Source organism: Chaetodon trifascialis, chromosome 13 (assembly GCF_039877785.1).
Source record: "Chaetodon trifascialis isolate fChaTrf1 chromosome 13, fChaTrf1.hap1, whole genome shotgun sequence".
Taxonomy (NCBI): Eukaryota; Metazoa; Chordata; class Actinopteri; order Chaetodontiformes; family Chaetodontidae; genus Chaetodon; species Chaetodon trifascialis.
Window position 1 is genome coordinate 23,262,192 of NC_092068.1, and position 6,536 is coordinate 23,268,727.

Consider the following 6,536-nt stretch of genomic DNA (forward strand, 5'->3'; position numbering starts at 1 on the left):
GCACGTTTGCAGAGCTTTCTGTTTTGTGAGCTGGTACAGAAAAGACAACAGTTTCCATAGAGATTCAGTCATTCATGGATGGTTAACAGAGGGTTACTGTGTCAACGTCAGGACAAACTGTTGTCTTGTTACTGAGCAGCAGACATTAGTTAGATACGCTTTGTCTTCGTTGCGTTTATGGAAACAGCGATTAAACACAAACGCAGAAACAAAATCCAGTTTCCCTTCAAGACCTTGTAAATGAAATACTGGTTCTTGTATCTGGTAGGTTAGAAAAAAGACTTGTGCTGTGTATTTCAGGCATGTTAAAGAGGATTTAATTCACAAAAGATGAAAACAATTACAAAATATATTTATATTTAAAATTCTACTTGGACAAGGCATCGAGCAAAGCAAACAGCTACTGGCCTCATCATATTTATATCCAGTAATTATGCCTTCATGGTACTTTTTATTGCTAGTGGCGGAGTCATCCATTCAAATTGGACTCATGTGCATAAAGGATTCACAGGAAATGATCCAATCCAAGAAACTTTTCGCTCCTTCACATTAAAACATTGTAAAACATAGGGTGGCTGTCATTGTGAACCAGCCAGACAATGGCTGTTTTTAACATTTTTTCTTCACCAAATCAATTTAAGTTTTGCATGGGAGTCATGAAAGAAGAAGGAGCAGCTTACATTTTCTATACCTCTACAATCCTTTGTGTTGAATCAGATTACCACACAGCAAACCTGGGGCTGTATGCTGTTTCAGCATTCGACTATTGCACACAATGCACAGAGAACTGGAGGAACTGGGGTCGCTTGTTCTCGCCCTTGGGCCTCCAAGCAGGTTAATGATCTTGAAGGTGAGGGTGTGAGCATGCCTGACTTAAATTTTTTACGTCAAATGTGCATTTCAGTCCCTGCAGGCCTTCTTTAGAGTATGAGTTCTCTGCAATGGTTAGGCAAATCACCATTATAGCTGAAGGCTCATTATATACAGTGGTTACATACTCTAGACTAAAAGGATCAGTGCCAACAACACTCTTGTAAGACTAGTATCAACACAGTGACTGATTCAACATGTCCAATCTATAATTATGAATCTGTGAGTGTTAGAAGCATCCTCACCAGCTGTTTTCTATAGTATTAAAACTTCCTTTAGAGTGGATTGTTTCTTTAAGGCAACAAGTAAATTTCAACCTTCGCTGCCATTAGAATTCCTCCTCATGCAGGAAATTCCTCAGACACCACCTACCAAACCACCTACTGTAATGGCCACGCTGAATGTCAGTGTTTGCATCTGCGGTCTTCCCACTCTCCTGAAAGCTATGCAATTATCCATGATGGGCCTTCCACCATGGTTATCACATATGTTTTTGGAATGTAACTTGGAGACAGAGAAGGAGGGAAATGGAGACAGACAGATTTTCATATCTTGAAATTCATTGTCAGCCTTAAAAGATGTGACTCTTTAAGGGTGTGTCAATCTGTTTAAGTGTAGGCTTAAAACTTCCCTTTTTGATAAAGGTTACAGTTTGGGCTGGCTCAGGCTCGCCTTACACCCGGCCCTGCTATAGGCTTAGACTGCCTGGGAACTTCCCATGATACACTGAGTTCCTCTCTCTGCAGATGGGCGCCCACCCTAAGGCTGGTTCTGTTTGCTGTTTCTGCCTGTTAAAGGGAAGGTTTTCCTTTCCTTTCCCTGTTGCCAAACGCTTGCTCATAGGTGAATTATGTAAACCTGCTCTGTCTGGAAAGTGTCACAAGATATCTTTTGTTGTGATTTGGCAATATAGAAAAAAAAGAAAAAAAAGAACTGAAACTGAATTGGTCAGTAAACAATGGAGTCATTCTGAATCAATGAACTAGAGGCTAACAAACTAACCTCTCCTTTTATTTAGCACAACAAGGCCGCACATGCTGTGTCTAATTAGCTAGGCTGGTTTGTGAGCGTAGCTTATTGCTCAGCATCAATGTGAGGACAGTGTTAACAGCATCAGCTAACGTTAGCTGATTACTTCACAGTTATCTAAGCTGCATTTTGAATGAAGATGAGAAACAGAAACACATTTTCACAATGCTAGACATCAGTGCTAACACTGGTGCTTCACTTTGACGCTAAATAAAAAAAATCAAATTTCACAATCCAGCCAAGACAGTTAGCTAGTTACATTGTTGTTGCTCTTGCTAACAGAAGCTAGCTGAGCGACACACATGAGCGAAAATGTGATCCTGTAATCGAACAATGGAGGCAGTTTGAGTGGAAGATAACGCCGGCGCCTTGTGCCAAGTGTTTTCATTCGTGCCTTTGTTCTTGCTGTTGTCTGTGATACGCACTCACATGGGAATAACACGCACACACAAAAAAGCTCCACCCCCGGCTCCTGAGACACCTGGGGTCAGGTGAAACTGTCCCAACACACAACTGCTCTGTGTCCTCTGTGTGTGAAGAGGTTTAGTATGAACGTTGATTATACGGCTGTGGGTGGTTTGCTTCACTGGAACTTAATCAGAGTTTATTTTTTTGCATCCTGGCCATCGCTTGTACTCTCACTTGCACATCCACTCAAAGAAGACGTGGACACAGAGTTAATTTACCAGATCAACTGATGCCTGTAAGCCTTCATGTTTCCCTGACAGTGCAAAGCAAACAGTGGAGGTAATGTGATGCACAGCTCATTCATAGTGCTCTGGTCATATGACATCACACTGCGTCCTCAGTGTACTTTGAACTGCCAGTCTCTAAAACTGCTTTGAATACACATTGACCGGTTTGAATAAGATGACCAGATCAACCGCTCTGTGACGTACCACCAGCCATGTCTGTTTTTTCTTTCACAGGCCTGACATTCATATCCAAATTCTGCAAATCAGACCTTTAAACGGCCACAGCTGAATAAATCTGCTGTTTACACATGCACGTGCTCAACAACTCAGGTGTGTGAAAGGGCTGAAATGGAAACAGGTGAGAGTGACTTGCTAAAGCTAGCCTTTAGCCTGTGGAGCTATTTAGCCTCAATTCATGGACTCATGAATTGAGTAGGCTGTTATTCCTGCTAGTAGGAGTATAGCTTTTTAAAAATCAAAATAATCATCTTTTTCCATTTTCACATCATTTCTATGAATGTCAGGAATGTGAACATGAACTAAAGTCTTTTCAAATGTTTCCTGGTAACATATTTCATATTCCTGTCCTGTGAGTAATGCTGCTTATTGGTGACAAAGCCATGAGTGGAGACAGCGGAGAGGTGGTACATAACAGTACATACTGTTCGTAGCGCTGTGATGTCAGGCAGACAGTGATGGAGAGAGAGGGAGAGGAAAGTTTAGTTACCAGACATGAATGTGTTGTTTCAAAGACTGAGCAAAGATTAAGAAACAAACAGGTGAGTGTTAAAAAAGCAAAGCCACATGTGGTTATCCCCTGGTCCACCTGCCCTCTTGGTGACCTTCTGCAACTATATCCGCCTGAGTCTAAATCAGAAATTTGAAACTGCCCTGAGAATAACAGCAGAAAGGCAGCGCATGCTTTTCAAGGAAATGCTGACTCCATGGGAACATGGGTAATGCTAGAGACAAGCCGGGCCTCTTCGTCGCCTGCCATAATGCTATGTTGTAAAATGCTAATGTGTCTTCCTGTTGAGGCGCTGCCTGCCCTCGACTGAAATCTGTCGACTCTGGTATGTTGGCATGGAGGTCATGGAGGCTGAGGTGGCTGCAGCCTGCAGGGAAGGCAGGTGCCTGGACAAGTACCTGGAAAGTTGGCAGGGTCTCTTTGCTCTAAAACGTCATTGATTGGCAGCTAATAAAATCCAAATAAAAATACTTTCTGTCACCATAATAAAGTTTAAGTTGCATAACATCAACCATGCGTGAACTAGACGGCTGTGGCACCATTAAGGAGGTTTGTTGGTCATGTGGTTCAGTTAGAGTAACCCAAAACAGTTAGCAACAGTCCTGAATTTTGTCGTGCTAAATCCCATAAATTGTCCCAGATATTAGACTAAGCTCATGTTTTGTGAGTTCAAGCCTGATAAAACATTAAATACTGATCATTGCGATCAGTCATCCTTCATTGTTGCTCACGGACGGACCCTCTTCCAGCTCTCCACTGGCTACAAAAGCTGTATGACTTCTGGCTGCTGTAGTTTATTTTTAGCCGTGTTCAGTGGTGCTTCAGGCAGGCAGCCATGGAGTCCTCACAGATGTGATCGGCACCGCACTGACGACATTAATAGATTGAAATGAATTCTGTGTAGTAGATAATGACTTACATACTGTTGCATACAAAACAGTCATTGTGTTTTCCTAATGACAGACAGCTGACTTCATGAACAAAAATAACCAATTTTAGTACTGACTTTTGACTTTCACGTGATTTACTGTTGAGACATAATGCTGCTGTTAATTTCGGTCCCTTATGAGTAAAATTACCGAAACCTGGGTTTTTTTTGGGATAAAATACCTGAGTGGAACAAACAGTGAGTTAAAGTTTTGCATTTTAACTTTCTTTTTAACTCCTCTCTATGCTGAAAGAGTCCAGAAGACTTTCCCAGAAACTGACCTTCTACACCGGACACAAGCGCTGGTGTAAAACCAGCGAGGCATAAAACCAGCATCTGTAACACGTCACATACAGGTGCCATAACATCTGGTTACTGGAACTGGCCAATTACCGGTAAGTGAGGCTGTGTGTTAAATTAATTTGCTTTGCGCAGCCCCTCCTCAGTGTCCGTGTTCAGTGAGGGCAATGAACTTCAGCAGGTTTACAGAAACCTTTCCGGCTCTGTTTCTCAGGAAACAGAAACACACAGGAACCTTGAGGTAAATGTTCCTCTGATTGACTGCTGGCAGAGTGAATGACAGGAAGAAGTACAGCGCTTTCAGTTTGAAAAGTCTGTTTTTATTACATCTTGTTTTTACTCAGAAACGAAATTTGAGTTACGGTAAATGTGGTTGTGTGTTGCCTTCAGGATGCGCTTCCTTGCTCGCTTCCCTTTTCTGTGGGTTTTGTTTCATGACTGTTACAACTGACTGAATTCTCACACAGAATTGGCTTCCCTTTGGTTTCGAAGCTCTGATGAAGCGATGAGGGTAAAGCTGCAGATAAAAATGATGTAATCCCAGTGTTTTAATTGTACTCTCAGGCCTCCCATCCTTCATTTCTCCATAGTTGACTTTGATATATTTTTGTCTGTGCTGTTAAGGCCAGATTTCTACCCAAAACTCACGTCAGTATCCAGGTATGTTGGTCTTTTGTTCTAATCAGCCAATATCTGTGAGATTTCTGCCTCCGCTAAGATAAAGTGGCGATGAATGGAATTTCCTTTGTGGTGATTTTTAGAATTCAGCTGCGACACGTCTTTCCTGAAAAAATGTCCTTTGGATAAAACACAGACCTTGCTGTCAACAGTTTTTATTAGAGCTGCTTTCCAGGAAACAGACCTACTGAAAACCGGATTATCCGGAGTGACCTGGACACATTTCTTTGTTACAGATAAACATTGTCTCAGTCAGATAAGCAATGCAACAGAGGAAAGGTACATATGATGGCTAGTTGAGGCTAATACTCAACAAACGCTGAGTGGAAACACAGGTTCTTATATACTGTGGCAGCAGGTGAGTCTTGATTGTCTGATTGTGAGCAGGTGTGCTCGGGAGAGGAGGAGGCCGGACCAACCTGTTGGCCACACCCTGACAGGGAAGAGACAGACAGAGGGACAGGGGGACACAAATAGGACAACTGCAGATCCCCACAAAGGCACATTGTTGCAGAAGCATCATATCAGGGAATAAAATCTGCTCCTGTCTCCTTTTCAACTTATTCTATAACAGTGTTTCAGCCAGTGCCCTAAAACTACATTGTTTGCATTCAAGTGACAAAGCAGAGATGTGACAGAGGGAGAGAAGCAGTCAGGTGACATACTGTGTGTTATGGAGTGACAGACTGGAGTGCATGGATTGTTCCCACCCTGTTTTGAACCACAAACCAACATGTTGTATCTTTCAAGCATGACCACCAACTTTCCCAAACCCTAACCATGTGTTTAATACTGTACACTGCACACTATGAACCCAACCATGGTTTCTGCCCCTACAACTAACCAAACCTTAATCAAAGCATCCTCTCATCATAACACAGATTATTTCTCAGCAGTGGGCTGAAGCAGTTTCGGGGTGCAATTTTGTTGTTAAATTTGAATCTGAATGGCTAAATACCAGATGCTGTGAGTGAGAAAACATGTTTTTTAGTAGTAACAGGAAAAAGTTTGTCTTCCACATCTAATAATATTCTTCCCGATGGTCAGTAAACACATCACAAGCCAGGCACCATACACGTACTGTAAGTGATAGATTATTAAGCGGCCAGTTTGGTCGTGCGTCGGCCCAGACTTTGTGGCTCGGCCAGCAGCCCAGCGAGGAGCCAGGCGGTCTAATCAGAGGAACAGAGCACTCAGATTGTGTTTTAGAGATTAGGGGAAGAGATGAGAGGGGCAGCGTGACTGGACCACAGCATGAAACACCGCTGGAACAGCATCAAGGTCCTTT